The 9054-nt window shown below is 52.3% G+C and overlaps 1 long non-coding RNA gene across 1 annotated transcript; it reads right to left on the bottom strand.

Moving 5' to 3' along the window:
* Window positions 1-226: 226 nt before the first annotated feature.
* LOC135965487 (uncharacterized) lies at window positions 227-8458 on the bottom strand. Its single transcript, XR_010578468.1, has 3 exons — window positions 7681-8458; window positions 904-1002; window positions 227-718 (listed from the first exon to the last, which is right to left on the bottom strand). It is a non-coding gene; the product is annotated as an uncharacterized lncRNA (long non-coding RNA).
* Between the last annotated feature and the right edge of the window lie 596 nt (window positions 8459-9054).

Below are 9054 nucleotides of genomic sequence, written 5' to 3'. Positions count from 1 at the left end.
AGTGAGCCAAGATCGATCGCATCACTGCACTCCAGCCTGGGCAACAGAGAGAGACTCCGTCTCAACAAAAAAAAAAGAAAAAACAAAAAAAACAAAAACAAAAGAAAAGAACTCATTGCTGAGAAATACTTCAGGGGTTCCTGCTGTGTGCAAAGCAATATGCTCTCTGCTGTGCGTGTGGAGAGGTCTTTCCCCCTTTCCTTTGAGGGCTCATAATCTAGTAACAGATAACAATAATTTCAATAAAAGGCCATACATGCAAATGTCTCATCCTTTCCAAGGGCTTCAAAGTCAGGAAGATCTGGGTTTGAGGCTGGGTCCACCACTCTGAGTCCTTGGGTTACTTGGCTCATTTAATCTCAGTTTCTTTACTTGTAAAATGGGCATAACAACAACTATGTCACAGGGTTATTTTAAGAGTTAAATGAGATAATATATGGGCCGGGCGTGAGAGTTCACGCCTGTAATCCCAGCACTTTGTGAGGCCGAGGCGGGCGGATCACGAGGTCAGGAGTTCGAGACCATCCTGGCTAACACGGTGAAACCCCCGTCTCTACTAAAAATATAAAAAATTAGCTGGGCGTGGTGGCAGGTGCCTGTAGTCCCAGCTACTCGGGAGGCTGAGGCAGGAGAATGGTGTGAACCCAGGAGGCGGAGCTTGCAGTGAGCCGAGATCACGCCGCTGCACTCCAGCCTGGGCGACAGAGCGAGACTCCGTCTGGGGGAAAAAAAAAAAGAGTAAAATGGGCTGGTTGCAATGGTTCACACCTGTAATCCGAGCATTTTGGAAGGCCAAGGCAGGCAGATCACTTGAGGTCGGGAGGTTCAGACCAGCTTAGCCAACGCAGTGAAACTCAGTCTCTACCAAAAATACAAAAAGTAACCGGGCATGGTGGTGCACACCTGTAATCCCAGCCACTTGCGAGGCTGAGGCAGGAGAGTTGCTTGAACCCGGGAGGAAGAAGTTGCAGTGAGCTCTGGCCTGAGCAATAGAGTGAGACCCTGCCACAAGGAAAAAAGAAAAGACAATGTTTGTAAGACAATTACCATGGTGCTTGGCACATCATTAAGTGCAAAATAATTGTTAGTGGCAAATATTTATTGGCTACAGTGCAGCAGGCACTGTGCTAGGCCCTGGGATAGTGGAGATGAGGGACAGGACTCCTGGTAGGGAGCAACTCACCAGCAGGTAGGGAAAGAAGCAGGGAGCAACGACAGTACCCTGAGAGGGCCGTGATGGAGCCAGGTAGGAGAGGCATTGACACAGGGAGGGCAGCAGGCCCTGACTGCGGGGTCAAGCAGGCATGTGAAGTAGTGACCGCAGTGCTGGTTGAAGCAGGGCCAGTGGTGTTCCCCGGAGTTAAGCAGACAGAGCAGTGGGGAGGTGGGAGAAGCTCAGGTGCCAATGAGCCCGGCCCTCAGTGATTCTGCAGAACTGAATGCAGTCAAGCAAGGTGGAGTGTGCATGGGATGATGGTGAGAAATGAGCCTGAAGGTTGGTGTCAGAAAGAAGGGACATACACAAGAAATGTTTCCTTTTTGTTGGACACACTATTTCCCCTTTTTTTTTTTTTTTTTTTTTTTGAGACGGAGTCTTGCTCTGTCGCCCAGGCTGGAGTGCCGTGGCCGGATCTCAGCTCACTGCAAGCTCCGCCTCCCAGGTTCACGCCATTCTCCCGCCTCAGCCTCCCGAGTAGCTGGGACTACAGGCGCCCGCCACTTCGCCCGGCTAGTTTTTTGTATTTTTTAGTGGAGACGGGGTTTCACCGTGTTAGCCAGGATGGTCTCGATCTCCTGACCTCGTGATCCACCCGTCTCGGCCTCCCAAAGTGCTGGGATTACAGGCTTGAGCCACCGCGCCCGGCCTATTTCCCTTTTTGACCTAACCACCAGGCAGCTCGGAACCAAGTTTTAGGTTCAAATGTCGAAGCACTTCCTTGAATCCAGCTTTTCTGATGGAATTATTCTTTAGCCCCAGCTTTCTCTAGACCCTGGACCTCAACCTTTAATCTGGTTTTGGGGTTTCTGGCACTTGTGGCATTAATTATAAACGGACTTGAATCTTTCTGAATACACTGAACACACACGGTGTGTAAATAAATAAATGAACTATAAAATACAAACATGCACAATAAGAGTGAAGTCAGAGCCTTTAGAGTGTGCTACGTCAGGGCGGCAGAAGACTGTCTTGTTCCTGGCAGCATCCCTGGTGCCCGGCCAACGCCTGGCACACCATAGGAGCACAATCAACAGCGCGTGACACAGAATGACGGCAGAGAACATTTCACCTAAAAGAAACTCTCTCCACAGAACACATCAGGACCGGCCGGGTGCGGTGGCTCAAGCCTGTAATCCCAGCACTTTGGGAGGCTGAGATGGGTGGATCACGAGGAAAGGAGATCGAGACCATCCTGGCTAACCCAGTGAAACCCCGTCTCTACTAAAAAATACAAAAACCTAGCCGGGCGAGGTGGCGGGCGCCTGTAGTCCCAGCTACTCGGGAGGCTGAGGCAGGAGAATGGCGTAAACCCGGGAGGCGGAGCTTGCAGTGAGCTGAGATTCGGCCACTGCACTCCAGCCTGGGCGAGAGAGCGAGACTCCGTCTCAAAAAAAAAAAAAAAAAAAAAAAAAAAAGAACACATCAGGACGGACCCCTGGAACCACTGGCTGAGTGTACCCCACATTCAGGTTCTTGATTGGACTTCTTCGTGTATCGTTCACTAATCCTTGTGGCTGAAAGTCTTTTTTTTTTTTTTTTTTTTTTTTTTTTGCGATGGAGTCTGGCTCTGTCGCCCAGGCTGGAGTGCAGTGGCCGGATCTCAGCTCACTGCAAACTCCGCCTCCCGGGTTTACACCATTCTCCTGCCTCAGCCTCCGGAGTAGCTGGGACTACAGGCGCCCGCCACCTCGCCCGGCTAGTTTTTTGTATTTTTTAGTAGAGACGGGGTTTCACCGTGTTCGCCAGGATGGTCTCGATCTCCTGACCTCGTGATCCGCCCGTCTCAGCCTCCCAAAGTGCTGGGATTACAGGCTTGAGCCACTGCGCCCGGCAGGCTGAAAGTCTTGTTGCTCCAGTGGGATAGCAAAGGACGACACTTTGTCATACATGCCTGTGTTCGAGCTGCACCAGCACAGAGCTGGTCACAAAGTGGCCTCCCCAAATTTCTGTGGCTTTAGCCTAACAATTCCTTATAGCTGCAATTCCTTATAGCTGAACAAAGACGAACGACCCTAACCCATTCAAGGTAGTCAGTGGACTACCTTCCACTCTGATCATGCATTTGGTTTTATTTTTTATTTTTTTAATTTATTTTTATTTTTGCTTTTTTTTTGAGACGGAGGCTCGCTCTGTCGCCCAGGCTGGAGTGCAGTGATGCAATCTCGGCTCATGCAAGCTCTGCCTCGCGGGTTCACGCCATTCTCCTGCCTCAGCCCCCCGAGTAGCTGGGACTACAGGCGCCCGCCACCTCGCCCGGCTAGTTTTTTGTACTTTTAGTAGAGACGGGGTTTCACCGTGTTAGCCAGGATGGTCTTGATCTCCTGACCTCGTGATCCGCCCACCTCGGCCTCCCAAAGTGATGGGATTACAGGCGTGAGCCATCGCGCCTGGCCATGCATTTGGTTTTATAGAGCACTGAGAGAGAGGAAGAAAGAACAGCCTCTTACTGGCCCGAGTTGAAGGTCTTTGAGCACATTTTTCTCAACAGCATAATCTGGCTCCCTGACACAAAGGGCAGGGGAGAGAGGGACAGCAGCTCCTAATGAACAGAGATGGATGGTGGCCCAGCCTCCACGATCACTGCTGTGTCCACTGGGCAGACCAGCCATGTCTCCTGGCTCCTACCAAGAGTCAGCTCAGGCCAAAGACTAGGGGAGATGACACATGGGGTACTCACAGGAGAGCTGTGCTCAGGACTTCCTGCTGGCCCCAGAACCTTCCAGAATGGCCTCTCACACACTCCCCTCCCTCCCTCCTTCTCTCTCTCTCTCTCTGTCTCTTTCTCTCTCTCTCTCAGTGAAAGGACTGCCTTAGCAAGAGTATCAGGTTTCAGTTGTCTGTGTCCTGGGAAATGACAAGATCTTTCCCCTTTCTCTTTTTAGCTGGGATTACACATGCAGAGCCATTTGGCTCCCCTGTCCTGCCCAGCTGCTGCCGGCTGGGGCTGGGGGATCGTGCCAGGCGGCCCCAGCCAGAGGTGGGCAGGGTCACAGGGGTGAGCTGCCAGGCCTGCTCACCCCTCTTCTTGGTGTGATCCCCTCAAATCCAATCCCCAGGGACCTTCCCCAGGCATGTGGAGAGCACCAGCTGTCCCGGCCACATCAGGCATCTGGCCACCAGGTCTCCTTCCACTCCAGGAGCAACCACCGCCAGAGGGAAAAACGGAAACACCAGGTTATTTGTGATCTGACTGCTCACTCTTCTTTGAGAGAGAGAAGCAGGAGGCCAGGGGAATAGATGGGACTGTGGGAACAGCAGAGGGCAGAGGGTGAAGGGTGGCGATCAGAAAGAAAGACAGAATCCCCACATTCCCTGCCCCTCTGGGCTCCGGCCATGGAGGAAGTGGGGCTCAGAGGACATTGCACCAGACAGGTCTTGTTTAGAAAATTGGAAAAGAACAAATATTGATTGCAGGGGTGCAGGAGAATGAGCCCTTCCATCATCAACTATATGTATTCAGCCAGGCGAAGTGGCTCACGCTTGTAATCCCAGCACTCTGGGAAGCTGAGGTAGGAGGATCACTTGGGCCTGGGAGTTTGAGACCAGCCTGGGCAACATGGCAAAACCCAGTCTCTACAAAACATTTCAAAAATATTTTTGTGATGACGTGTCTGTGGTCCCAGCCACTCGGGAGGCTGAGGTGGGAGGATTGCTTGGGCTGAGGAGGTCGAACCGTGTTCACACCACGGCATTCCAGCCTGGATGACAGAATGAGGCCCTGTTTCTAATAATAAGAGTAATAATAATCATAAAATACATACTCACTAGCTATGATTCTGCTTTACGGGATAACTGGGGCAAAAATATTCCCGGGTGAAACTGGCTAACCTAATTTGAAAGGTCTGGGAAACATGGCCCAATTTCAGCCTCGCTCGCCACTCACAGGCCAAGCGGAGGTTGCGCTTCACAACATACTGGACACTAGACATCACCAACGCCTTCACTCTACAAATGGGAAAACCACGGCTGAGAGGTCACCTGGTCTCCCCAGTTCACCCAGAGACTTGGGGATGGGCCGAGCTCCAGAGCCCAGACCTTGCCCTGCTCCACCCCACACAGCACGAAGTTCCCTGGCCAACTAAGGAAAGAGCACAAGGTGACCGGAAGAAAACAAAGCAAACAAAACTGACGCAAAAAACAAACAAACAAAACTGAGTGCAAAAGAAGGAGAATTTGGGGGCCGAGGCTGTGGCTGCAGAGTGAGAGTGGCGATAATCAACGCTGGGCTCCTGAGTGTCTCCGGAAGGGCGGGCCCTGGTGTCCCGAGCACCTGGTGCCCACCTTCCCCTTTCCCCCAGGGCCCCAGTCTGAGAGCTCTTCTACCCACTCCTGGCTGCTGGGGCGCCTGATATTTTCCAAAACACAATTTTCACACCCTTAAAAGTGGGCCGGGGAGGAGTCAGGATCAGAGCCTCTAGCTCAGATTTCCTTCCCTGAGAGGATACGGTCTTAGAAACTGCATGCTGTGCCGAGTTCCGTCATTCAGAAGAAACAGAAAACCCAAGCCCTGGGGAGTCACATGGCCACCACGGACATCCCGGCCTCAGTCTAAGCTAAGGGCATTAGCCCGGGTGGCCTGTAGCTGCTCTGCAGCTCTAATCAGTCCTACAGACGCACGGCACCCCCAACCTGTCACCTTTAGGACCTTCCAGTCAGGTCCCCTTAAGACGCAGTGTTCCCTGTGCTCACCTTTGGGGCTTACTCTCGTGCTAAGGAAACAGCATGCAACTTCCCAGGGTTATGAGAAATAACTTTCCTAGGAATGTCACCAGCTGCAGACGCCCCTGTCATAAACTGTCCCAGCTCTAAGCCGCCTAGGGCTTTTATCCCCTCCTCTTAGCTACTCATTACCCAGCTTAATTAGGCCAGGAAATGCTGGCGCTGAGGACACTCTCGGCAGGAGGCAGGGCTGGAGGAGAGATTCTCAGCAGCGCCACTTCCTGAGGCTTGATCTGGGGGCTGGGGAAGGCCGTGGAGGAGGACGGCTGGGGATGGCAGGCTGCGTCCTCCAGTGAACAGCTGCTGGGAACGAAGCAGGGATGCACGCATTTGCTCCCCAGGCCCTCCAGGGAGCTGAGGGTTGCACTTGTTTACGGTAACAGCACCGGATCTGAAGGCCTGGAAGGCTCTGCCTGCCCCCACCCCAACCCTCCCATCTCAATTAACCAGTTTCACCACCCCGCCCCCACTCTTTCCTCGGGAAGAGGTTGCAACCTCAGTTACCACTCACAATATTTCAGCCCCAACCCTGACATAATCACAGTCAAAGACCCAGCCTGAGATGCCTTCCATTTTCAGCCAGCCCCTGACCTTCACCCCGAACCACCTTGGTCATGCACAACCTCCTGGTCCTTCACTAGGTGGAACACAGGAATGGGGTTGCCTGCTGTAAAGCTGCATGTGCTTCACCCAGTTTTGGAGCTTTCTGCTACGGTGGTGTTGGAGCGGGAGTAGCAATGTTGGAGGGTTTATAGAATGGGGTTTATATCAGACAGATGGGAGTCTAGACTCTAGCTCTGCCCCCGGTCATTCTGTGACCTTGAATATGCTATTTCATTTTTCTGCACCTCAGTTTCTTTAGCTGCAAAAATGGGGGGCGGTAATATCGGCTTTTTGGGAGGTTGAGATGATCTTATATCCTTATAGTAGACACAGGCAAACGTTCAGTAAGAAGTGGCCGGTATCTCCAATGTGGGGCACTAGTTCAGAGGCCTACAGTTATCAACTTTTCTTTGCTGGGAGGTATAGAAAGGGGAAACTGGTATTAATGAGATCCCGCTGTCTGTTGAAGGTATTCATACTTACATGATTTTCCTTTCATTTCCCAATTATCTGTGGAGGCTTTGAGATTTAAATGAGTAAACTGAGGCTCAGAGAGGGTAGGAAGGTGGGTCATGCCTCGTGAGTGGCAGAGCAGATCATACAACAGGGCTATGGCAGACGCCCAGGGCTGCGGAGTCTGGGACTGCTTCATGGCTGTGTCAGAAATGTCAGAATAACACCAGCCTAGGCCAGGCGCAGTGGCTCACACCTGTGGAGGCCGAGGCGGGCTGATCACTTGAGGTCAGGAGTTTGAAACCAGCCTGGCCAATATGGTGAAACCCTGTCTCTACTACAGATTCAAAAATTACCCAGTTGTATTGTTGGGCGCCTGTAGTCCCAGCTACTCAGGAGCCTGAGGCACAAGAATCCCTTGGACCTGGAAGACAGAGGCTGCAGCGAGCTGAGATCAAACCATTGCACTCCAGCCTGGGCGTCAGAGCGTCAGAGCCAGACTTATCTCAAACAAACAAACGAACAAACAAACAAAAGAATCACACCAGCCTAGAGCGAGCAGGGCGACTAGAATCTCAGCAGCCACAGCGCTGGGTGGATCATCGCCCTGGAGAGGGGATTGTGAGGGCTTAGAGTCACAGTGTCATCCAAGAAGGACTTGTCAGCCCCTGCAGAGGCTCTCTCACCTGCGGAATACGTGCCCTCTGTGCTTTAAGTCCTGGAGCGATTTGGTTCAGCCTCCTCCGGTGTGTGGTTTTGTGCTGGGCTTTTCCATTGTGTCCACGTTTTCTCAGAAAATGCAAGTTTCTTGAGAAGTGACCTCATTTCCCTCACCTGCAGCAAGACGAAGGTGATTCTTGGCCCTCGGATATTCGATAGTGCTGTGATTTTAAATTTTCTATGTAACTTTGAAAAGTGCCCTCCCATTCCACCAAACAAACAAAAAAGCCCCAGGGCAGGGGTGGAAGGATTGGGGCGCAAGGGGAACCTCCAATTCCATCCAGAAGAGGGCACTAGTCCGTCTACTCAGGCCCTCCCCACATCGAGGTGCTCCCAGGTCCACAAGAAAATCTCTTGATCCACCCAAAGAATCCCAAACTACTGACCATTGGTTTCCAAGGTCCATGAGTCGCGACACTCTTAGACTTACTTAGCCAGTAAGATGCTTCTCATTTGAAAAACATAAAATCAAGAAAGCCCCTGGCTGAGCAGCCGGAGGCATAAGAAACCTTGGAATCCTAAACCATCGGGGTCTCTGGCTTTGTCAGTCTCTGCTTGGGATCCGAGATAAGTGAAGTCAGGGGTAAAGAAAATAAATCAGCAGCTTCCCAGGGTGCTGGAAAGGCTGTCAGGCAGAACTTCCTTCCGTGTGGCTCCAGGGAGCAGAACTTGGGTAAAGCTTCAGAAAGGCCGCCGTGGATTTCACAGGCAGCTTTTCCTGAGCCCTGGGGCTGTCAGAACTCTGTCTTGCTAAGGAAGGAAGGCCAGGCAGTGCAGGTGCAGGTGGGGGTTCTGGGGAGGTGGGTGCTGGGGGGCTGTACACCGAGGAAGATGTGGGGCCTTCAGGATCACACTTCCCACCCCCAGAATTCTACAGACGAAGATGCTGTGATGTATAACTGGGAAGGGTGAAGGTGGACAGCCACTGAAACGGAGCCAGGACAGTGAGCTCTAACCCAAGGGTTTTCCTCTCAACACCGTCTGGGGCATGCTTTTAGAGCATCTCCCCTCTCCATTCACTCTACACCCTCCTTTCCACCCACTGGGAGGCTTCCTCTTCCTCAGTCGACTCCCACACAGAGGCAGAAGAGGGAGAAGCCGCCTCCACCCTGAGGAGCTTGGGGGCAAACATCTGCTCCCTGCCATTGTTTCCCCTTATTTAGTGGGTGGGAGGGATCACACACCCAGGCGACAGTTTGGTGAACCCTCCTCCAGGGTAACTGGGGAAAGCTGAAAATGCCTTTTGGCCTGCGAGGGGTTTTCAGAGTGTCACTCCCATGCTGCGTGGGTGGGGCGGAGAGGTGACATTCACCCTCCTTGGCAGCACCTCTTGTGTTGCT

The sequence above is a fragment of the Macaca fascicularis genome, chromosome 10 (assembly GCF_037993035.2).
Source record: "Macaca fascicularis isolate 582-1 chromosome 10, T2T-MFA8v1.1".
Lineage (NCBI taxonomy): Eukaryota > Metazoa > Chordata > Mammalia > Primates > Cercopithecidae > Macaca > Macaca fascicularis.
This window is presented reverse-complemented; position numbering and strand designations above follow the sequence as displayed.